General features: G+C 38.7%; 1 long non-coding RNA gene across 12 annotated transcripts in view; it reads right to left on the bottom strand.

Annotated features, from left to right (window-relative positions):
- LOC135279265 (uncharacterized) overlaps window positions 1-24,341 on the bottom strand; it is a 510,274-nt gene that overhangs the window by 7,988 nt on the left and 477,945 nt on the right. For 9 of the 12 annotated variants that reach the window (XR_010346544.1, XR_010346542.1, XR_010346543.1 and 6 more), the window contains one exon: window positions 13,469-13,602. The exons of 1 other annotated variant lie outside the window; for it this stretch is intronic. This is a non-coding gene — a long non-coding RNA (uncharacterized LOC135279265). Of the gene's footprint in view, window positions 1-13,466; window positions 13,603-24,341 lie in introns of those variants that run through there. 2 more of the 12 variants (XR_010346537.1, XR_010346534.1) reach the window with 2 other exon arrangements.

Here is a 24,341-nt window from a genome sequence, read left to right as displayed (position 1 = left end):
CGAAGAACAGGAGGCTATCTGGTGGCTGTCAAGTTTTTAACTGCTTGCTCTCTCACTGGCTGGAGATAAGATGTAAGCAGAGCACTTGATGGACTTGATTAATTCTCTGGAACGAAGGTTTGTCTTTCTTGGCTCAATGAATGACTTCATTCTAGTAGATGAGGTCACCCAAGTCAAGGCAATAAAGTTTCTGATATTCACATGAAAGCCAGTTTTCAAAGCTGGCAGCCCCTAAAAAGAGAAGCAAGTGTTTTCTCATTTACCTACGTTCTAGTGGCACCATCCAGCCTGCTGCCCTATCTATCCTCTCCAGCACAGGACTGTGCTTCAGCTGAAGAGCAATCCTAACACAAGATGAGATTTAAAGGAAAGGAAACAAAAAGACACACTTTGTTCGAAGAAACAAAGATTTTTGTCAAGTGATTTGTCAAAATGCCAATAGGAAGAGAAAAATTACTTTCCAGCTTTTTAGCCTGACCAGTACAATTTCATTTTCACCACCTCCCCTCCCATGCTGTCTCTGTGCCGCTCCAGCTGCAAACCTCTGGGGCCAAAGAGCAGCTTTGTGGTCCCCTGTGCAGTTGCTCTTGTATTTCAGAGTGAGAGAACCCAGGTACTGCAAACAAGGAGCAAACATGGAAGGATGCTCTGCTCTTTTGAACACTTGCACCCATGCATGCTTTGAGCTTTAAGGGCAAGTTTACAGACTGTCCTTCACAAAGCAGACCAGCCATTGTCTTTCCTTTCTCTCTTTCAATAACCACCATTTAGTGCAAAACCAGGGAAAAGCTAGTGAAAAGGGCCGACTTGCATTGTAAATTTTCCAATTATCACAAGGGTTTGTTCAAAGATATCTATTAATCTCATCATTTTTGCTTTTCAAAACCATGCAAAAGATAAGCAGTCCTTCCAGTACTCACTACAGCCTAGCAAGTGCAGTAAACAACACACAACCATTCAGTCTAATCTGATGAACAGATTTGTTTTTTCAGATAACCTGAACATATTTGGTCTACTATGAGGGACTCTTAACTCATTCTACACTCCTTCCCCAGTTCAGTTCTGTCCTTGTCTGTAAGTAACAGAGCACTCATAGTCCTGTGGATTATTAGGGTTATCTTTCACGTGGTTGAAGCTTCTTTCTAACCCATACTTCTGTTGCTGTGCTGCAGTTTTCCAGCATGTGCAGTTACAGTTGGAGCATGATGACAGGAGCATCCATCTCAGGTACAAGTACAACCAAATTGCCAAGCACAGCACATCTGCCAGATCCCTTCCAGCTGGTGCTACCACACAGGAAAGGGCTGCAAGACACAGAGGTTTTGGGACACTGGGGGATTTTTCTAAAGGCTTTCCTAGGTACCATGGAGAAATTAGAAGGTGGTATAAATGTTCCCATTAAACTGTGGAGGCGGAGTTTTACCCCAGGTTTTATTGCCATCTGGAGCCTGGAGAGCTATGGCAGAAATGCCTTGTTTGGAAGGTCAGAAGCCTGTACCACATCAGAGAGCCAGCTCTGCCTAGAACATACTTAGGAAATGTTGATTTGGTGCACGCCAGGAGGGATTTCTGGCCACAAAAGCTTTTAAGAAATTCTTGCCAAAGGACTCATTTTCAGATTCACATACATCAGTTTAACATCCAAATTATACAAAAATAAAATACAACAAGTTATATACTTGTCATAAGAAGGCAGTCAAGCAATTAAATAACACTTTCAAATAAGCTGTCGAATAAATAACACCACTTTTACACTGATCTTTGTTCACATCTACCTAAAGATTGGGACTTGCTGATATTAAGAATTTCAGAGGAAAAATCTAATTGCTTAAGATGTCCATCTCATTTTATAGGGAAAGGCAATTCAGAAAATCCCATATGTTTGGTAAGGGTCCAGACATGTGGACGCTTATGCAAACCAACAATTCTTTGAAGTATGCTGCATTCTAAAGTCCAGGCTGAAACTTAAATTTAATAATCAACAAAACAGGCAGAGCTAAGGCAGAAACTCTCTGCTAAACTCTGCAGGACTGGGATATGAGAGGAGGCGTCTCTCTGAAGTGACATAATAGGCCCAGATGTGCTGTAAGAGAATAAGAGTCTGTCTTAAGATGGCCTGTAGACCCTGTGAACTTCCTTGTTCCGTGACTTTAAAGCAAGAAGAAAAATAAATAATGAAACATATTAAAGTCATTATTGTAGCTGTGTGCGCCTTCTGAAGGCTTGGGTTTTTAAAAGCTCCAACCTTTGAAAAAAGTGCTCAGTGAAATTAAAGGCAGCAAATCTACACTGACCTGTATTTTTATATACTAACAAATTTACATGTGGAACTCATTGTCACAAGATATTACTAAAGCCAAGAGCTTAGCAGGATTCAAAAAGGCTTAGACATTTATGTGAATAATAAGAACATCTACAGTTAGACCAGAAAGGGAAAAGACATTTATAAGTGACACTAAAACTCAGAGTTGAGGGCATAGCCAATTGCTAGATACATTGGTTTAGGGAAAAAAAATCCCCAATTGACACTTTTTCCATAGCTGTCTCCATTTCTTTGCACCTTTTTGTAAGCATCTGGTACAGACCAATGTCAGAAGGACCATCCAAATCTGAGCCAGTCCAGCAGGTGTTACATCCAAAACATAAAACTCTTTATTATGTAAAGCTGTCATGAAATATTTTGAAAAGACTGCTTATTCCTTGCCTAATCCTTTAGCATTTGGCAGCTCTTAAAAAGGGTAATGGATATTCCACAGTACTTTGTATATCCACAAGAAGAGGGCAGTTGTTTGCAATATTTTCTCATGTCTTTTGCCAGGACCTTTTCCCCTTTATGTGGCATCAGGCTCCATGGTCCCATATGGACATTCCACCCCAATCAAAACTCTGTTCTACAAAACCTCTGGAGTTTCACAACACCATTGAGAAGTCCCATGATTAGCTGCATGAGATGGACTCCCAATTCCCAACAGAGTCCAGAAACTGGGAGTGCTGAAGCAATCTGCAATTGCTAGCAAAGCCTTACAAGTGCTAAGGATCAACACTGCAGAAAAGGTCAAATAAATGAGTGCTGTGAGGCCATGAAATTATCCACTTTCATCTATTAAACACCTGAGAGACATATCACTAATGATCTGTAAACCCATATTGACACAAACACAGCTTTTGCTACTAATAGGTGTGTGTTTGTGTCTACAGGGGAAAAATTGAGGCCTCTCTCTTTTCTGCATAAACTTTGCCTATCTTATTCTAGCCATCATAGTTTGATCTTTGCTGATGTTTATTAAGTTTAAATATCAAATAAAGTGATTTTTCTGCTTAGAATAAAGTATCAGGAATGTGATAACATATTCAGAAGAAAAGTCAAAATGACCCTTAAATAAGGAATGCATAAACTCCTAGAATTAAATTTATGCTACTTAGCATCACATTAAAAATATTCAAAATATAAATCAAAATTCAAGGGTATAACTTATATTCAATTTCAAATTTATGGCATTTTAAAATAGGATGATTTCCTTAAATGTGCAATAAATTTGGTTTTGTGGAATTGCACATGCCACCTTATCATGACAGTTGCTTTATCTACACAGTCCACTGAAGCCTAGTCACTTTATATAATCTGAATTCACAAATCAACTGTCGTCTTCACTTCACTGATTCATTGCTGATGGGCCTTTCACAAGGTAAAAAATCCTCTCCAAGTTGACAAGAGTAATAAATGGAGAGGTGAGAGCTGCCTCTCCATCCTGCTGTTCTATTGTGCTGCCGATAGTGACACATGGCAGAATAAGCTCATAAACCAACCTCATCTTTTGACCTCTGCAGAGCAAACGGAAACACAGGGGCATTTATGATGATGACTATATTTAAAGACCAGTAATGACTAGATAAACCCCTGAAATCTAACTAGCTCAAGGAAAGCATGGAAAAATGGGATGGTTTTGTGTATTTAATATGGTGAAAAAGTGTTGAAAATACAGCTATGAAGTTTTTGGAATAACCTAGAGTACAACTTAGCTGCATCAGGTTATAAGATGCTTACAACTACCCTATACACACAAGAGAAATCTTGAAAAGACTAATGAGACTATAATTGGACTCTTTTTTAAATGTTGTTCTAGATTAGGCAGAAACAAATCAACAACTGAACCAGAATAGAATGGCATTCTAGGAATAATCAAACCTTTCTAAGTTAGAAAACTTTCTTTGACCAATACTTCTCATGTTTTGTTTGGCGGGATTGTTTCCTTTTTTTCCCCAAAAAACACTTGCCTTCACAGGAGTATGTAAAACTCAGTTGTTCACGCTGATTATCTCAGGCAGTATCAGTTGGCTTAGTTTGAAAATCAGGTGTACTGTTTCATAATTAAATTATTCAACAAAACCTTGACTATAAAGCAGTCTCCTAAAACCTAATTAAGAGTATGATTTGATAAAAGCACATTCTGCAATTTTAGTTTACATTCCCATATGAGTGGGAGTGTCATTATTTCATGCTTTACACATTTGGGGCCTCACAGGGTTGGTTTTTTTGTTTGGTTGGTTGTTTTTTGTTTCCACCTTTCTTTTCCCAAAGGTGATTTTGAATTATATGAAGAAGTACTCCAAGCTTAGATCACACCAATTCATTAAATGCTGGCAACATTCGGTTCTAATTTAAAAAAACCAAAACCAAAAGACACACCCCTAAAAAACAAACAAAAAAACCCACCAAAAAACAACAAAAATACCACAAAGCCAGAACTGCTTAAAAATACCTGTCAACAAATAAACCAACCCTCAAAAAATATAAGAGAAAGACATGGTAAAAAGAGCACTATTGCAAAAGTTGGCCCTTGTTCAAGCTGCATATGGTCACATAATCTTTTAAAATACATGATTCAAGTCTCAATTTAATTATGTAATAGCACAAATGGAATTACACTGCAGATGAAGTGCAGTATTTCAGCTCAAACACTCACTGGAGTTGTGTGACTGACCCAAGCTTATTTCACTTGGCCATTGTATTAGAGGGCTTCATCTGGAAGCAAGCACACGTAGCAAACAACAATTTCAATGCAATATCTCCTCCTCTTGATCCAAATTTTAATACAGGCTGGGCCAGGTTATGAAAATAATTTGTCAGGCAGCTTGCAATGATTATGACAATGTGATATTAATAAGTATTTTTCCTTGAACTGTTTTATTTGCCATATATACTTGTGTGCCTGCTTAAAAATGCAGATTCACCTTTTCCCCGTGTAAGTACTTGTGTGTGTGTGTGTGTGTTCTTGAAGTGGCAGATAGTTATAGCAACGTCTTGGGGAGCAACTGGAAAAACAAGAATTTTCTCTCTCAACAAACTGGGAATGCAAAATCTGAACTAGCTCATTCCTCAAGGCTCATGTGCTTTCTGTGCTGCAACAATGGGCACTTCTCCCACCTGTCCATACTGGATCCTCACTTCCCCTCCAAATGGCTCTGCTAGAGGCTTTTAAAAACTGTGGGTAGGGAACAGGGATGGGCTGATCCATTTCCCACTCTGGCAGCAGTGAAGTTCAGAGCTCAGGGACTTGGCTGAGCTGAGAGGCCTTAGAGAATAAGCGGGGATGGAACATTTGTACACCTTGTTAGGGTACATTACACCAAAAACACTTGACTTTTGTTTAGAAACTGATTATAGCTGCTGTACCTAATTGTTATTATTTAAAAAAAAAATTAAGAACATAGTCTTATTAGGCTTTTATGATGTAGATGTACATCATAGCTTGCAGAAGCATTCCTGCTAGCCACATCAAAGTCAAAGACAAAGCAGCACAAGATTTAGATTACAAACATGATTCTGCACTGTACAAGGAAAGGTACCTCTCATAGAGACAACACAGCACAGATCTCAACATACAGGGCATGGCAACCTCATCATCCCTGAGTCACTCACGTGCTGCAGAAAGAGCTCTAACTAGAACAGCTGAGGAAGATCAAGAAAAAAGCCCCAAGCCAGAGAAGAGCAACGTTCTCCTTTTCTAGCCTACCAAAACAAAGGAGGGTGGATAACATCTGTAAATACCAGTGGGGAGAGAGGTGTGAAGGAAATGAGGCTCTAGGGAGGAAAAGGAATCACTTAATTGAGAGAACCAAGTACCAATCAGCAATTAGAAATGCCAGGAAATTGGAAATTAGAAAAAGGTCATTAACCAGCAAAGTGGTGAGATCCTGAAACAGCTGCCAATGAAGGGGGTTGGGGCACAAGAAACCAATCTGAGCTTCAAGTAGAACTTGAAAAATAGAGGAGAGGATTACATCACACTATGGCTTTCAGACTTTTTCTGTCTCATCATCTTGAACTTTTGAGATATGGATTTTTTTTTTTTTTGGCTCTGTACTTGACTTTAGGAAAAGCTCCTTTCTCTTTTGTAGAAGCTTCTACTTCCTTTTAATATAATTATTCAACTTGAATGGATAAAGCTCTTGTACATCTATTGCAATTTAGAGGTTTGAAAGATGTTTGAAAATGTTTGAAAGTGATGTTGAAGTGTTTGAAAAGCATTATTTTTTTTAGATTGCACCTTTTTTTTTCGTTTTCATAATAGAATGCATCTGCATCACCAATGATTACTTCTGTTCCTTGCAGCTGTGTCAACATACCTTCTCTTTGTGTCCCCCTTGCCAGGGGTTTATGTGCAGATTAAGAGTCTGTGCTCCCCTTCTCTCCTTTTTTCAATTCACACCAGCTCTGTTACCCTACTGTCTCTTTCCTAGCACCATGCTCTGAGGATACACTTCCTACCCATCCTCATTGCCCCACACCACTGTCCCTCATTCTCAATCCCACATTTCCTTCTGCCCCATTTTACCTCTGTGCAATAGTTTTATTGCACCATCTGATTGGTTCTTTCCCCACCAGCATTTCCTATTTCTCTTTCTACAGAGAGGACAGGTAAACATGCACGAAACTTATTTAGGTACTAAAAAGTATGACACATATCCAAGCACCTCCCATGTGTTCAGCAGGACTCTGAACTGGAAGTTATTGAACTAAAAATCCTCTAACAGCAGAATAGGCTGCCTCCCTTTCTCCTCAGATGTTTGCTCTATCCCATGAAGAGAAAGTAACACCTCCATGATGTAGACCTGACTTTCTCCCCTCTGGGATCTTCAGGGAATCAGGTACTAGAAAGATCATACATTTGTTCTGGTTAGAAAGGACCTTTAATTTTATTGAGTCTAACCATTAACCCAGCCCTGCCAGTTCCACCACTAAGCCGTGTCCTTAAGTGCCTCATTTATGTATTTTAACTACTTCCAGGGATTGGTAACTCAGCCACTTCCTGAGGCAGCCTGTTCCAATGCCTGACCAGCCTTGATGAAATCTAGAGAGAAGAGCAGATGCAATACCAATGATTACATTATACATTTCCCTTGGAGGCTTCTCAACAAAATGTCTACAAGGCAAGACTCCACAGGACCCAAACACAGCAAGACAAACACTGCCTGTTGTCACCTTCAAGGGTTTCTTGGTGCCTTATATCATCTAGTTAATTTTTTCTTATACTTCTCATGCACTTTCTTTTAGTCAAAAGTTGTTAAGTATGTAGCAGGAGGACAAAGTCATTTGGCTAACAGCAAACAGATGGTCATTAAGAAAGGAAGGAGGAAATTTCCCAGCATTGTGAACCTCTCCCCCTTAGCTGACCAGTGTGGCACTTCTCTCATCCATGGTTTCAAAGCCACTTTTAGATGTGTCATCTACAAATCTATTCTCATCATACAATGCAGATATTTAATTCCCAAACCTAAAGATTTCACATTAAATAACAAAAAAAAAAAAAAAAAAAAAAAATCCATATAATTAACCATTTATGTGGAATGGCAGTCACAGGGAAGTTTTTCCTGGGTACAGTGTCCCAACTGATACTTCAAGCATCTTGGTAAAACAAATGCCACTGCTGCAAAGAAATCTAAAAATAACCTTCTCCAAAACTGCAAGTGCAACCAACCTACTCCTGCTCAAAACACCATGAGAATCAAGTTCTCTTTGATTATATGGGATCCTGTAATCACAGCCCTCTGAGAATTTTTTTGGCTACTTTCAAAAATGTTTGAAATTTACTCTGTAAAATTAATGCACAGAATCTGAAAATTCTACCTTAGCAAATACAAAAGACCATTTGATTAGCTACAAATAAAACCCCCTTGAGCTAAAATGAATAAGGTTTAAGCTACTTCAAATTATTTTCCTGCCTGATAAAGCCATTATCACATTTAGAGCGTTTACAATGCAGAACTACATTCCTTTGATCATCTTATAAAATTAATTGATCTTGCTTATCTATTGTACTATTTTAAATCATTTTAATTGAGGACATTAGGAGAAGTAATGGTAACAACCAATGCATTTATTAGCTACTGACGTTCAAGGCAGCAATGTCATTTTCATAATCTAAATTTCTCTATAACAAAATTCCATTCTTAATGGAATTTACATATAGATCACCCCCAGCCACAAATAATATACTGTTACTTTAAGTCCTAAAGGACAGGCAGAAAAACTGTGAAAAATCACTCCAGCCATACTTAATTTTAATTATTCTTTAAAATCAGATAGAGACCCTGAAGTTAAATTCTCATAATTAAATACAAATTAAAAGTTTCTAAAAGCCTTATTTTCAACTCCAATTTTAAATGCAAATGAACACATAAGAAAATTGTCCCATGAAGAACTGAGTAATGTTCATCTACAATGTTTTGTTCCGCAGCCCAAGCACTCCTCCATCACCCAGAGTCCCATGGAGATCCTCACTGAGTTACAAAAAGATGAGTGCAAGATTTTATTCTTAACCAAAGTCCTGACTATTGCCAGTGCTGCTGCTGTCAGTGTCTGCAGAAACTGCCTGCCTTACCTTGAAAGAGTCCTAATGTTTCCATGGTAGGCTGTGGGTTTGTGATCCACTGTGCCACAGATCAGCTGAACCCCTTTGCAACAGAAAAGTGACTTTCCTTCCTAGTGAAGGAATGTTCCATTGCCCACGTGGCTGAAATCATTATTAACACAAACTGAGATTTTCCTGTGCTAAAGATAGCCTGGAAAATATGCTCCATCTCCAGCCTTAAGTCATCTGCCTGACCCACTGGGTCCTAAAATTAAAGAATACATACTCACTTAATCAAGTTAAATGGGATTTTTAGCAGCACAAAAGCAAACTTTAGACATACAACACAAATGCATATAAATGATTGTACAGGCCTGCCATTTCATGTTTGAGGAACAGGTTCAATCCTCTTTGCCATGGAGCTGTTGCACCACTCCAGGCAAATCACCCAGGCCATGTCCATGCTGACAATTGCCATCCTCTCCCTTCCAGGAGCACTGGCCTTCTCTGCTGTCACCTCTTCTTGTCAGCCTCTCTGGACCCTGTCTGCTTCAGCCCCACAATATCTGCTCTCTTCAAGAAGAAGACATACTGCCTTCTTCCTTCCTGCCTTGTCAGGTCAGCAATTTCTGTTCCCAGCTCCTTGTCCTGCTGCAGCTCCATCTCTCTTCTCCACTGCCTAAAGAAACAATGCTAGAGAGAAGACAAGCCAAGAGACAGTGGCTCAGGCAGCTGACACAAGCTAGCAGCACAATCAGGGTGCCTGACATGGGCTACAAAATATTCCAATGCATGAGGAAGACTAGATTTGTGAATGTGGTGATGCAGGAGATTAAGGTTAGGACAGACAAGCTATTTTTCCATTTCCAAATTATAAAATTAAGGGAATAACACTTGCTGGACTGTGAGCATGTTATGTACCAAGATGCTCATTCTGATTTTGACCATCTATGCAAAAATAAAGAAACAATTATATCTAGGTGATTCATTGTGGTAACTACTCAAACTGAGTTCTGTGGGATGGATTCTCTATTTGGTAGGAGCAATGTGGCAGTCACTGCTCTGTGACAGTGCTGAGGTTGCTATAATGAGACAGCAGCATGTGGAAGGTTTGCCTTTACCTGAGACAAGGCTGAATGTAAGACCTGCTCATGCTTTGATGGTATTATTTTTTTTTTTTAAAGAAAAAAAAATAAAATAAAAGGTGGGCCAGCCAGCAGCAAGGTGTAAATCTGCAACTAGGTTGGAATAAGCAGCTCATATTCATGCTGGTAACTAGTCTACACCAGAGGAAACCACTCAGTAGATAGAAGTGAGGAACCTGATTACAGGCTGAAGAGGTGGGCACACAAGCAACTGCACTATAATATTCACCCCTTTTGTCCTTGGCCAAGACTACAGGCAGCAAAGGCTGTGCTGTGCCCACTGGGACTCATTGGGGAGGAAAGAAAAAGAAAAAAGCAAGCTACAATAAACCCTGTAAAGAAAAACTGCCTTTACTTGTTCTAATGACTGGGCTTTTTTGTTTCTCTTAGCAAGGCTTGCAGTGAGTACAAAGCTCTGGCATTGCCCTTTATAGAATGGGAAAATGACAGTTAAAAGCAAACACTTGCATTTAAACATGCACAGTGCCAGGACACCACCATAGTTTTGCTGCAACAGCAAGCCTCCTGACAATATTATTAGAGTATTGACTGTAAAACTATACTGCTTACTCATTCACTAAAGTCTGCACAGTTTTGATACAAAGGTGGTGGTTCAGTGGTTTCGGAGTTTTTTAAATCTTATTTTCTGTTTTTAGCTTCATCCCCAGAGGAACTCCTGAACCAACAGAGTCCCCTCACAAAAGCACCAACTCTACCTCTCCAAGCACTCCAGAGGAAAGGACCTGTTTGATTTCAGGCTACTCTGAGGCCATTTTTAATTCCCACAGGAGAGATAAACACAAGGTAAGTAGAGTTGGAAGGTAAAAGGGTAAATAAGAATATGAACGGGTTAGATGGATATATGTTGAGAAACAGAAAAGATAAGAAAGTAGAGGCAATTTTTAACATAGAAAACAAAACCAAAACTAAAATTACTCTAATTTTAGCAGCTAAGTTCTTAGGCTATGGGTTTTTCATTGGCCTAGTAACCTCCACTGCACCTTTTCTGTCCCCTTTACAAGCCCAGACCTGCATCCTCCCTCTATGGCTGTGGTGCATCTGGCACACTAAATTCTGCTTCTATTACCAAAGACCCCATTAATAACAGCAGCACTGGCTTCCAGGCTGTCAGAACTGTTTTCATTTCTGATTTTTCTCCTGTTGAAACAGCAAAAAGTCTAAAACAATGCAGCTATGTCTCCCTCTAGTTTATGGTGTGATAGTTTGAACAGCATAGATATGGTTAACACCTTGTTACTACAACCTAAGGCAGTAGAGGTCTGTGTTCAAAATTTCCAAGAATGTATGTTATTAACCCTATATTAACATATATACATATGTTAATACATATTATATATTGTATATTAACAATATATTCCTAATATATTGCTACAGTAGTTTTTTTTTTAAATAAAAACTACTGTACTTGTTCACTTAGGGAAACTTAACACATTGTAGGTCAGTGTGAAAACATATTCAAGATAAACTACCTCTATTTTATTCACCTACTTTGGGTGAGGTCAGCCACTGGAGTGAAGGTGAATGCTGATCATACCAAGGTGGTATGTTGTGTGGTAAGTAGTTCCAAGTATAAAATCCCTTCAGAATTTCACGGCACAATAATCATCATTCCTTTGTCACCTCACTGGCTGTGTCCTTGGGATGGCCAGGGTCTCCCTGCCCCAAGCACCTGGCTGCTCCAGAGTGCTCAGCAGGTGACTTCTGGGGTTTGTCTCCAGCTGCCTTGCAAGGTGGCAATAAATACCATCCTCCAATGGCTCTCTAAAACACAGTACTCAAAGGTTTGTTTCAGAGACCCCTGAAATCTGAAGGCATCTGTTACTCAGTGTAAGTAACGCAGTAACTTCATTGGCTCTATCAGCAGCTGTTCCTTCGGTTCCATTCTTACAGGGGCCAATCCCAGCAAAATGCAACCCAGAACACAAATCATGAGTCAGTATGACCATGACAGATGATTTTTGTAAGATTTTGAGTAAATAACATGATTGTAAGATTGTATAAGATTTTAATGAGCAATCCATGACAGAATGCTAGACCTTTCATATGGAAAAATTAAAGATGATTAAGTCAGTCTTCATCTTTGGAGTCCTCAGGAATGTGAAAAAATGGTTTGATGGTAAATGAAGCAGCTTAATAATTCCCCTAGTCTATGGCAGGAAGTTCTACAATGACACAACTTGTCATGGTGCCTGAAGTTTTGATCATCTTGCCAGAAATGAACACTTAGTCAGGCTTTTCAATAAAGCACATTTTCCAGCAGGCTACTAAACAGCAAGTATAAAGGATTTTTTTTTTACCTGAGAGGAAACCTACAATGAAAAGACAGTTAGGGCAACACTGATCCCGGACATGGTCCTCCAACAGACTATTCCTGGATTTATGGCATTACTGGCTCTTAAGTGCACACAATGAAATCAGTATTTCATTATTACAGTCCTGGCAAACTCCTGCAGAGGAATCAACCCCAGGCTAGTAACAGTTATGACACGCCTCCAGTGGAATGTGTCTGAACACAGCCCTGGGTTTTCAGGCTTGCAAAGCAATAATCCTAACATGAGAAGCAGTTAGACAGCTATTAACACAAAGTTCTCCCTGACATGGCTTGACCAAGGAGTCAATTGAAAGAAGTGAGCACCAAAGAGAACACAGCTGAAGTGTTCCCTTAGTACACAACTTTGTGGTGAGAAGGTGTGCTAGGATGGATGCTAAAATGGAGTTCAGGAACAGTAATGGCAGCACTAACAGATGTTTTAGTCTTTATCTATAGACTTAAATCTTCAATATGTACCTTGGTTACATATACCAAACATCCTGTCTGCAAAGCATTTACTAGATAATAATTTCATCAAACCTATGAGCCATATCTTCATTTTAATTTTTATTTCTTTGTTTATAAAAACATTTACAGAGGTGTCAGTTCAAGGCAAATCATTTAGATTTGATCTCAGTTTATTCACCAAACAGTAACCTTCAACTTAGATCAGGCTAGGTTTGCACGTTTGAGTGTCTCACTTGTCTCACTCTGCCAGCATCCTTAAGGGTCTAAATCACTAATGCTAAATGTCAGCCAGTGTGGAGGACAATGCATCTGGCAGCACCACAGACCAGCTGTACCTTGTGGTGGAAGGAAATGCTCTCTCCCTGTTGTAGCTGCATGGGCTTTCCTAATCTGTGAAGAAAAGTATTTGAGCTGCTGGAGTACAGGCAGGGACAGTGACTCTCCCACTCACAGACCCCTCTGTGGAACACAGGCCCTTCCAGCACCTTGCAGCCCTGCTTCTGGACAATCCAGAGAGATTCACGGCTTCAGGAGCAGCATGGAGCCCAGAGCCACTGCCCTCAGCAAACTGCCCAACCCCTCCCATCAGGACCTGACCTCCTGAAGTGTCAGCAGAGGCAGCCACAGGGCTGCTCCTCAGAGGACACCAGCACATCCTGTGTCCAGCTGGAGGTGGCATTCCCTGAGGAAAACAAGTGCCAAGCACAGCAGCCAGCAGCACACACCTTCCAGGCACGCCTGTGCCACCCCGTCAGACTTGTTGCTCTACTCATTCATGCTGGTGGGAAAGAGGAACCCAAACAGCCTGTGGAAGAGAAGGCAAGTGAAAAGGACAGTGACCCAAACAGAAGCCTGTCTATGTAAATAATCAGGATTAAGAAAGACAAAAATAAGTATTTCAAACAAATCTGAACTGCCTCAGGGCTTTACACTGCCTGTGACAGCTCTTTACAGATATTTCCATCCCTTCCTCAGCTACAGTAAAAGGTAAAAATATTGCAGTTCTAAGCAGAAAAATGGAAAAAGCCTAAGAGCAGGGGTGGCTGAAGCTGAGCAGCAAGGCCTGAAGACTCCCAAACCTGGCAGAAGGAGAGGAGGTGCAGGAGGCAGCCCCTCCAGCTCCTGCCATCCACTGCCACCCCCTACTCCTGGCCTCTGGACACAGAACCATGCACACAAACCTCTGAAAAATCCCTGTGTTACAGTTCAGCTCCCACCTTTTCCCATCCATGGTCTTTGGGAATGAAGGGGAGGGGGGAGAAATTGTCATATAGATAACACAACACATGCAATTCAAATGTGATCTCCTAATGAAGGAGCAGCACTGACTGATCCAAAGAGGAACGTCCCAGCAGGGAAAGCAGACTGTGAAGTTATGTAAATAAAAAGGTCCCAAGGAGAGGCCTCTCGTTTGCCCATATGGGAGCAACACTGCAGGGGCAAACAGATTCATCCTGAACTGTGGTGAGGAGGGGGAAAAGCTGCACAGCAACCTAGCTCAAGTGGAGACACACACACAAAATATCCCTCTCCCACCAGCGCAACTGCAGTGTTTCTACAATCACAACTGCAAATTTTGTAATAAAATGAGACTTAGAATGATAAATTATATGTAAATTGCTTGTGTATAATTTACGAATACCTAGGGCTAGATATTATTATTCTCTGCATTGATAGTTTTCTGCCAAATGCTCAGATTGCTGCTTTGTAGCTTAGCATCCTCTCTTCTCCTCTGTGACCCCACAAGTGAATACACATATTGTAAAAGAGCAATATTTACTTATGACCAAAGGGGGAAATATCCTTGTTATACTGAAAAGCTTATATTTACTATAGGAAATAATAATAATAAAAAGTCTAAATTGATTTCCTCATAAAAATACTAAAGCAATATGATCTCTTCTTGCCTATGATTAAGGGTGCTTTGTAAACAGATTGGTGTTCATTTTGTGATTCAGACACCAAAATCCTGCAAGATCAGGGTCTGTTTTAGTCTGAACATATTTAGCAACCTGACAAGTTAAATGTGATATATATAAATAGAACTTCCTAATTAACATTTCTCTTTTGTCTGACACTTTATTTGCCTTTATTTTTTTAATGGATAGCAAGCACAATGACAGCATGGTATTACTCTTGAAATAAACCTGCCAAGACAAAAGCATGTGTCTTGGATTTATTTTTAACAAAAAGAAGTAGCATCTTTTCCTGGGGTTTGCTTTTGTTCTGCCTGTAGGTTGTTCTGATCGTAGGTTGATTGGTTCAGTACAAAACAATAAGTAGAAAATACTTTTTCTGAAGAGATATTCAGTACTTTAACCTGCCCTCTAGACCTGAGATACATGGAAGATACTTGAGGGTCATCTGTGTTATTTGACAAGTGTTACATCTGGTATGACAGGCAAAGATGCAACCTTAGCACTCATCTGATGGTGCCATTTTGAACCTAACTCTGGTGGCAAAATGTTACTTTTTTTTAATGCAAAATGTGATAGCTTAGTGCTGAAACAAGGATTTCCAGACAGAAGATAATATCAAAGTGGCCATTTGTGATGTCTGAAATCATAACCTCCATGTAAGGCTCAAAGACCCATTCCACGTAAGAGATATATACATAAAGCACTGCAGGCATTTATGGATGCCCTTTAGCCCAGATGTCTAAAACTATTCCAGTGAAATACAGCAACCCAAACCCAGGTTTTTGACATTTTACTGAATGATTATATGGGAAACTAAAGTTAGATAGCTACATGGATGCTCCAGTCACGAGAATGGCTGTCCTCAGCTGCTGCACAGACACTTCAGCTCCACACCAATTTTGAGAAGAAGGAAACGTGGCCCCTTCAGCTTTCCTTGCCTAGGTAGGTACTGCCCAATTTCTCCTTCTGATCCATCTCTAACGTAATTTCTAGACATGGAATATAGCCAAATAACTCCCCTCAAAACCTTGTGTTCCAGGACTCACCTCTTGCCCCTTGCCCACAAACATAAGAAAAATTATTTTTGATGACTGGTCTGGAAAAAAAAATTATTAATTAGGAAATATCTCCACACACATACTCCCCTTAGGTATTTTAGGCAATAATTAATTTTAAAAAAATCTTCATTTTAATAAGCCTGAGCTATAAGATTTTTTTTCACATGTTGCATAGCCATGGTGGAGTAAACATGGGGACACCCAAGGACAGCCAGGACAGAGGGAAAAGGTGCATTGCAGCCTGTGCCTGCCTACATAGCTGCATTAAGCTAAGCCACAATCCTGCCTTTAAGCTAATTAATTAACTGCTTTCAACCATAACTGTTTCTTCACAGCTTTCTTAGTCTGGCAGTGATAAATACACAGTAATGATGTTAACAGTTTGGATTTACACAGCTGGTGTAACATACAGAATGGCATTCATATTTATGGACTTGGCAAGGTCCCGAGCCACCCTGCACTAATGTATCACCACTGAAATCACAGCAACTGGGCAGATTTACACCACTGAGTGATCCAACGACCCACTGGGTGTATCAACTCCTATGTGGGCATTAAGCCCAAAAGCAATATTTATATATTCATAAAAGTACATAGTCACCAAACAAGTTAAAGGTACTACACTGGAAATTACCTCTCTTCAATTACTGCATGTAATTTTTAATGCTGTTCAAGTTTAATTACGGTGAAGTACTTAGCTGGGCTGCAGCTGATTGATCATATTCTTGACTACTCCTCACAACTGCCAGATGGAGAGATCTAGATTAGTTTACACCACATAATGAGAGCTTACTGCTGAAATATGAATGAATATTGCATAGTTCAACTTGACCTGCTTTATCAAACTTTATTTTAAAAACCCCACCTCTTGGTAATCAATTCTTTTTATTTGCCTTTCTCAGCTTGCCAGGAATTGCTTTGCATTTAGGTATTTTATTTAAAATGGAAATGAAATCATAATACATTAATTTAGTCAATAACCAAATACATAAAACATGTCAGGTTTGGGTTTTGTGGGGAATTTTAGTATGACCCTGTTTGCACATTGTTTATATTTTTTTACGCACTTGTTTCTTTGGAGGAACTTTTGAGTTTCTCAGGATTCATGCTACTAAAGAAAAATAATTGTGTTTATAATGTTGCTCATTTGATCCATCTGTGACAGAGTTCAAGAGAGAAGGAGAGGGAAGACCATTAATGAGAATATGTTTCTCTCAAGTCCTAGTATTTACACTACTTTAAATTCTTTTTCCCCTGTATCCCCTCCCTTCAAAAACAATAAGAAAACATATCCTTAATTTACTTACTTCAAAAAACTTGACTAAGCAATGCCCAAAACACGATGCAACAAGAAATTTTTTCCGCCAGAACTACAAGTCAGTTGTTGGTCTTCAGCATAAATATCAAGAGAAGACCTTCTGTCCTAGCTCAGGAGAACGGGACAGAGACAGAATACAGTAGGGACCCTTGTATTTCTGCTGTGATTCCAGAAGCAACCTAGAGAGATTTGCAAGCCATAAAGTGTTAACAGCTCCTACAGCTTCAGACAAGTATGTGTTAGTTGTAACATGTTTGAAATGAATTAAAAGTTAACCTCACATCTGAAGCAGACTAAGTGCATTACACAAGCCTACATACATGAATTTAGCTTTGGAAAGAGCTTCATAAATTCTGGATGAAGGAGCAAGAAGGAGGCCAGTTTGGAGCTTGCTGAGAAGAAGCCATGATGAAAAATATTGAATTTAACCTGCCGTGGCAGAGGCATGGCTGCAATCCACAGCAGAGGGTCCCTGTGGGAAAGCAGAGGAGCTGGCATGGTGCATACCAAGGACCAAGCAAGTGCTGTTCTACAAGCAAAGCAAAGACAAGGGTGCCAAGCGTTACAGACTTGTCCCACAAACACGCCAAGACTCCCAGGCTCATCTTTGAAAACAGATCATCACAACATTACAAGAAATGTTTGGAGGTGTAGCTTTGGCTCTTACTGAACACTGCCAAAGTAATTTCATTCTCTTTACTAACATGTGTACAGATTAATTACCAATGTAAAATACAGAATGCCTGAAGAAATGCAATGCGTTTCATTTTCGCACCTGGTGCAATCTGGTACACTGATCCCTCCCAGACTGTTGTGTTTTACTGGATGTAACAAAGGAGACTGTACGCAAAATTATCATTGCAAAACCTTTCAACTGCTTGGAGAAAAGAACAGGAGAGCAGTCAGCATCAGTTTTCCCACACAGCTCAGTTGCATCAAAGTGTTTATTGGGACTAACCTGTGTAAGACAACATTTCCAGGAGTATAAATGTGATTTAAAGAAATTTGCGTGGAAGGATGTTTCTTCTGCAAATGTTATTGAGAATGAGAAACTTGCAAAAAAAGTTTATACATTTGCTATATAAAACAATCAACTGCAGAACTCCAAACCAGGCAAAGCAGATTTGGCATCTGCCTGTATTGCATTAAATAAATGAGTAAGCAAAGCAGCTGCATAAAAAGTTTTTTAAGATGTATAAAACAATGGACTACAGATAATACTAGAATAGGAGGACAAACCCATTTTATTTTATAAGGTAAGCAAGTAATTGTTTGTATGAATGGCTGTGTCTATCTGTTAGTGTAATAACTGCCTGCAGAACACATGAAACAAGCTAGTAGCAATAATTATCTGGAATTAACAATGAACATAAACATTTCTTTGCACTCGCTAAATAAACAGCAACTGGAGTTTAGTATTCACCAATGGTGCAACCAGAGCACAGCATTTACCATGATGAAAGGGAATAATCATTCCAAAGAAAGCAATGGAGGAGCTGGGTCTCTGCATTAATAACAAATAGATAATTTGAAGTTTTAATTCCACTGGTTCTAAAGCTGCATGAAAAGACTGGATCACAGCCAAAATGCAATAATCACAATGTCTGCAAATCAAAGAAATAAGCTATCAAGAAACTCAAGTTTTTCTGTACAATGTAATTATCAAACAGTAACAATCCTTCTCGCTATCTGAACTTGCAAGAAAAGACCTTTTAACAAGCACCAGAAAATGGACCAGGATCCTAAAACTGTGAGCTCTCTCTGTGTCCCACCACTGTCACACAGAATCTGAGAAGCAGTTACTATGCTTATTTTTGTCATCACCATAATGAGAAAAGGGTGTCTTCTATGTGAAAAAAGATGAAACACAAGGGCTTTCCCACCTTTTCTCTACTTGTTTTAGCTCCTTCTCTGTATGGAAGTAGAGAATGTCCTGATTTAGTTTTTTCTTCACTACAGCTGCTTGCAGTTTGCATACTGCTTACCTATCTGATTGGAGATAAACAGGTGTGTGCTGCACTCTATTCTAATTTACATTCTGTATTTTAAAACAGACCATAACTTGCCATGGGCGTTTGGTTCCAGGACAGAATGCCAAATGCAGAACAGGAAGGTTTGCTTCTTAATTGCCTAAGTAAATAAAACTTTCTTGTGAAATATGTTACTATATAAAACATTGATGAAATACCACAGGGTAGTTCTGCATTTTCCTATCCCCACCCTCACAAATATGATAACTACTGGATTTCCCACACTATCTTGATAGCTAGAATAGCTCTTCCTTTTGGTCAGTTAAAAGCATCATGATGACCAGGAATAGTTCCTTTGGGATACCCATGTAGGTTCTGTTACTTTGTTTAGGGGGTGTAGGGGAATATACAGAAATATACTTTGATATGTTGCAACACAGGCTGCAACAAGGAAATGAAATGATTCGTTATCTTGATTTTTTAGAAAATTTGATATTGCAGTGGGGAAACCAATATCCACAATGTACATCACAAATACACAATGAGTGACACCCTTCACATATGCAGCACCAGTCTGAGATATGGCTCCTATTACCTGGTATTGATTAGAAATCAAGGTCTGATTTGGATCTCTCTCAAACCCATACACCTGAGGGACAGTAATGAAGACTACCCACACTGTCAAGGCAATGGCATTAACTAGTTCTGAAAGTTAATCATTTAGTACAGCTCCAGGGCCTGCAACTAGCATATTTTAGGAGTCATGACACTATTTGGCTTCTTCTATTAAAACTTCTTTGGTTCTATCCACCTTGACCTTTCATATTAAGAACAAGTCCATGAAATCTAAATTATCTTGATCAATATTATAGCACAGATGTCTTCAGACTCACCTGCTAACCTACATACAATCCTTCCACAGGACTTGAAAGGCCACAGCAAACATTTCTCATCCTGATCTATGCCCAGTACACGTCTTGGAGCACAGTATCCCACTTCCAGCAGAAATCCACAGATGTTCTGATGGTAAAACTAGTCCAGCCCAATGAACTCTACCATCTTCTATTACCCTAAGACATTGCCTTTGGATGGTACAATGAGATCCTGAAGCAATTTTCCTATACATTTCAAAAGCATTAATCTCTCTCATCAAAAATTTGGCAAATTCAGAGTTGGACACAAATCTGAGAACACAACTTATCTCTGTTTATGTTCAATGTTTTTTCTTTTCCCTTTCAAAACCTATTATCTATATAATTACAAAGTTTTCAAACCTCTGCTCTTATTTCTGACATTTTCTGCAGAACAGTCTCCCTGCATTTTATTTCTGCTTTTCATAGATCATCATAACAAACAAATAATCATTAATTAATCCAAATATGATGTTGCTATTACATCATGAAGAGCAATTAAGATTAATCTCAGCTATGTAAGTAATCTAAAATTTAAGCATCTAGCTTTACCAGTTCCTCAGACAGACAAGTCAATAAAGACAAGAATCTGTAAAATTGAGCTATATTGTGTCTGAGACATGTGAAATGGAGTATTTTGACCTGTGGAAGTAAGTCTCCCTATTGCTTGACTGTAAAGAAAACCTTACAGACTGACTTTTCAGGTACATAATATTAAGCAAGATAAATACTACTATTCTCATCTCATTCCTATTTTATTGTTGCTTTGTACCTATACTGAAAAATTGCTTATTCCTGCACATACAGTAAATGTTAGTACTTAGTCTCTTGAACTTCTTTGGCCTAAATCAAGTTGGAAAACTTGGAGTTTTTGTTGGAAGAAGTACCCCATATTCTCACATAACCTCTTACTAACAATTATTCAAGTACCGATTAATACAGTGTCAAAACATTTCATTACCAGCAAGCAGGAATAAATTATGAAATACATCAGTAGTTAATTCAACTATAATATCTAAAATATTACAGAAATTGAGATAAGTTTGGCTAAAGCAATCTTCAGTTGACAGAGATCTGTCAAAGGAGTTTTCGCTAGGAATAAGCTGGTGGTATAAACAAACTTTTGATCTTTTTTAGTCTTTCATGTTTTTTTCATAGTCTATCCAAATAATATAGAACAGCTTGTAGAAATCATTCTATCTTTTGCAATTTGAAATAGCACTGTTTTAAGGAAGATTTTCTGATTAAAAAAAAATTTAAATTGTTCCCAAGTAAGACATTTGTGTTTTAAAGAGGCCATTAGGAATTTCTAATACCGCTGTTGCTCTGTGCAACTGTTATTTCCATCATAAATATGTCACAGGTTTTATTAACCAAGAGAAATGTGGTAGTTTTACCAGCTGTAGAGGATACTGTGAAACAATTTCATTGAACCACTTAAGTCATACTTATAATGTCTTTTTCCCCCATTCTAAAGGGCTTTTCATTAAAGTTATTTTCACACTTATTTTTTTTAAATGATAAAAAAAAGAAATATGTACACCTTTCAATACATTTCAGGTAACTTTGAGTTTATATTTTCAAGATGTACTGAACATATTTTAACACTATGTTAACAAGAAGGATCAGTCTGTACACAACAAGAATGTTCTCTTTTCCTCCATACGGTAATTTATAAAGAAATTTCTTACAAAATGTGGGTAGTTTTAAAACAGATGGTCTTGTCTCAGTAGAAGAAATAATAAAAGAGTGGATGATATATCATCTGTATCTAATAATGCCTGTGTAGGCACTTGACTTTCAGATTACTAAAAAGACCAATCTAGAGACATCAGATTTGTAGAACAAGCATGGAGTGAAAAGCTCAAGCAGTGAAGACAGTGAATAAAAACATGTTCTTGTTGGAAAGAGAAGCGTAAAAGTATTTCAGAGACAGCCTTTTAAACAATCATTTTTCAAACAACTCCAACTTAATGCTATTGCACTCTGAATTGAAGCTCTGAAACTGAATGATGGAATCCCGGAGCTATTTCCTCTGTGCCAAACCAGACCCAGACTCAGGTTCTGTAAAGGCTTTCTTTGCAGCTGTGATTTTACTTATTCAGCCTCAGAGGTGAATCTCATTTTGATCAGCTGGATTGCTCATGTGAGCCCAGTCACAGTGACATTCCTGCAAAGTCACCACACTTTGCCTGGCAGTGGGAACTCCTTAGGGTATCCAGAAGAAAGATGACCACAGATTTTATTAGTAATCTTATTGATTTGGAATTTAAATACAAAACCTAGTCTCCCAAATAAAGATTAAACTCTTTCTGCTTAGTTGATATTCTGACCACTTTATTTTAAGCCTGATTTCTCCCATGTGGAAGAATTAATCCCTCAAAACCAAATTCATCCTTGATTATGCTCTATTAAGCACAGAACTATGTTTATAGGAAAACATGAAGACGTACCCTATATCACTTGAATTTTGAATAGGAAAAATGGCAATGTTCCATCTCCTTTTCTGTATTCCTTTAATATTTGAGAGCTTGTTATTCCAACATACACTCTTGGTGGTTTTCCATAATTCAAAAATTCTCCATGTTATTTTAATACATAAATTTTATTAGAAAAAGCTTCCATTTGCCTGAAGTATGACTGAATGCTGATAAATTACTGTGGGCCTATAGCAATTTTTCCAAGCAGTCTCCATGTAAGTGTAAATTTAGTCAAACAAATCAAAATGTGAGTTATGTTCAACTGAAAATAATGATATCTATTGAGTGGTCAAAAACTGTTAGTAGCTATTAATAAATAATCCTCAGCTCATATGGTGATGTCAATCAGCACTATTATTTTACCCATATAGGAGGAGTTTAGTAAGGTAGAACTGCACAGTGATATGCAAGTTAATCATGGTACACAGCACAGTATTGTCAGAACTCAAGAATGCCTTTGATCCCTACCTCAGTTTCAGAGCATTCAGGTCACCCTTTTGCACAGCATGCAAATGTGGTGCACGAATACTTCAACACATATCCAGAATGAATGACTGAGCTGCACTAGGGCACAGTGTAACTGTGACATGATCAATTATACTAAAAAAAATCTCTAAGAAAACCAGCTACCTCACATGTACACATAGCCTTTCTCAATATTTTTCATCAAAACTTTGAGTGTACAGACATGTGGTGAGCACACACGTCAGTCTCAGGGACTGGAAGCACTTAGGAGGAGATGTTACACTCTGCTGCACCCGTGATGTAAAACCAAGAAGTTTAGATAGGCCTTTGACATAATGGACTTGACGAGAAGAAAACCTGAGCAGAGAGGGCACCTGGAGAGCCCCCAACAGCCCCGGCAGCCCCGTGACATTTTCATACCCAGACCTGAGCAGGACCTAAGCCGTGCCTATCACGGCTGCAAGGTCCCCAGCAGCTCTGGCAGTGAAATGTCTCTGGCTTCCACACTCCACGTGTCAAAACAACGCCAGCCATGGAAAGCTGATGCTGCAAACCAACAGCTGGTACCTGAGAGAACGGCAGGAAAGAGATAGGCTTGTGGGAAACGGCTCTCTGTGAAAAGTTAGTGATCTAACAAAAAACAAAAACTGGCTGGAAAATTTTGGTTCAAAAACCACTACACTATTGCTGAATATATGCTCTTCAAAAAAGCAATATGTCTAAGGATGAGGCCAGAAACTAATGTCTTTCAGAAATACACCTGTGTCAATTTCTAGGACAACACACAGATGGTATCCAGAATGGTATTTTCCTGCTGCTGAGCAAATAATAAATCTATTAAACATGTGTTAATACATATTAATGACATATGTATTTGCACAAAATGTGACTATTTCTAGAAGAAACAGGGTTATTTATTTTTAGAAATACAAAAACTTCATTAAAGTTATGATGCTGTCTGGTTGTACTAGGGATTTTGTGTCTAGGACATATCAAAAAAAAAAAAAAGAAGAAAGGGAAAGAAAGGTCGCTCTCATAGTAAAAAGGAGGGAAAAAATAGAAAATTGTTCCATTATTATAATCGAATTGGCTACAACTATAAGCAGCTATTTATGTTGATTTGTAAACACAAAGCCCGTATTTTAAAAGAACTATGCTTTCTAAGTTCTGGGATATTAAATGGTTCTAATTCTATTCTACTTTATGACTAGTTCAAGAAATGACCTCTAGCTAGATCTAGCCTTGTTCTATCATGCAACTAGATTTTTCTTACAGAAAATAAATTAAAAAGGTGTGACCTTGCTGAGGGCTTGCAGAGAAAATGAGGTACATCTTGTCACAAGCAGAAGAGCCTATTTGAAACACGGTTTGTTCAATTTGAAAGGCTGCTGCTTTCCTCAGATCAGAAGTTAAGATAAAGGCA

Source organism: Passer domesticus, chromosome 12 (assembly GCF_036417665.1).
Source record: "Passer domesticus isolate bPasDom1 chromosome 12, bPasDom1.hap1, whole genome shotgun sequence".
Classification (NCBI taxonomy): Eukaryota; Metazoa; Chordata; class Aves; order Passeriformes; family Passeridae; genus Passer; species Passer domesticus.
Note: the sequence above shows the minus strand (reverse complement) of the source record. Positions and strands in the feature narration are given on the sequence as shown.